Source organism: Phascolarctos cinereus, unplaced genomic scaffold (genome assembly GCF_003287225.1).
Source record: "Phascolarctos cinereus isolate Bilbo 61053 unplaced genomic scaffold, phaCin_HiC Scaffold_1;HRSCAF=81, whole genome shotgun sequence".
In the NCBI taxonomy this organism is placed as follows: Eukaryota; Metazoa; Chordata; class Mammalia; order Diprotodontia; family Phascolarctidae; genus Phascolarctos; species Phascolarctos cinereus.
The window spans coordinates 58,543,419-58,544,973 of record NW_027555514.1 but is presented as its reverse complement, the minus strand read 5'-3'; positions in this window follow the sequence as shown (position 1 = coordinate 58,544,973).

Here is a 1,555-nt window from a genome sequence, read left to right as displayed (position 1 = left end):
GATCAGGAAAATAAAGGCTAAAGAAGTTAAATGACTTGTTTGTGGTGAGACAGTGTCTGAGGCAAGTCCTCTGACTCCAAAGCACTGTACCACGTTGGCCTGTCCCCTCCATTATTTCACAGTGGAGTTCAATTCTGTTCAGCAGTCATTTATTTATCACCTACTTAATGCCAGTCACCAAGGGACAGAGATGGGAAAACCTGTGCACAGAGAAGTAATAACAAAATACCTACTAAATAAATGCAGTGCATTTTCTGTGGGATTTGGGTGTGAGGAGTAGGGCCCTAAGAACTGGAGAATTACGAAAACTTTCTTGTAGGAGGTGGCATTTCAACTGGAGTGGAGCTAGGGTTTCTAAGTGGTATATTTCTATAGAATTTAAAATTTATATAAAATACATTCCTCCGTATGACCCTGTAAAAGGAAGTATTGCAAGTAGGAACCCTGCATCCCCTCCCACCCCAACTCTGGAATCATATTCATCTGGTTTTTTAGACAGAAGGGGTTCCTGACATTTGGACAACTTCAGTGCCCTGGCGGTTTCCAGGGAATAGAAGAGAACACTAGGGCTCAGATCTCTTAATGAATCAGAGTCACTGGCTGATTGTTTAACTTTTCGCTTTTCTTTTTAGAGAAAGTTAAAGCTTTGTGTCTATCTTTAGAAGAGCAAGGTGCTCAGAGCCCCATGCCATTTTCATTTTAAATGCCCTGGCCCAGGTTTCGGAGGTGTTTCAAAAGAAAAACTGATCCAGTACATCATATATAGAGGCAGAAAAGGGGGGGGGCGAGGCTCATCATGGCTCTGAATTTCCATTCTTTCACCGTTGATTCATGTCAAAAAATGCATGAGTGACCCTAGATCTTTGAAGGCTGAATGAGGTTCACACAAAGTTCCATTGTCTCTTTCTCTTTGTAGATCCATAGAAACCTGGATAATGAGACTATTATTTGGATCAAAAGAGACCTGAATTGAGAGTTAAGATCTGGGTTCTAGTCTAGGTCTTGCCAATGGTCAGCTGGGTAAATTGGGCCAAGCTATTTAGCCCCTATAAGTTTTAGCATCTTCATTTATAAAATGAGGGGATGGACTGGAATCTTGTTATCTTAGAATGAAATGATCTGTAAAGGTCCCCTCCTAATATATAATTCTGTTTTTTTTTTCCTAAATGACTCAGCCTATCTCACTCACTTATCTGGCTCAGTCAGGTGTTTGTCTATCTCTCCCTCTGTCTTACTATCTATCTTTCTGTCTATCGCAAGGATTGAGAAGCAGGTTATGGAGAAAAGTAAACAGATGAATTCTCACAAGTGGCCCCAGTTTTTTGCCTTGATTTTCCATGTGTAGGTACAGCTTCTGTCTATGATAAAGACCCACTGAAAACATCTAGATCAAGAAATCGACAACTTAATCATCCTCTTACTGCTTGGATCCCTAACACATTTTGACATGATCAAACACATAATTATATTGACCAAGACGATTTATACTTCCAAGTGCTTAGTTGAACTTGTTGGGTGAGTGGCCTGTGCATTCATTTAGTTCCTGAGACAAGCA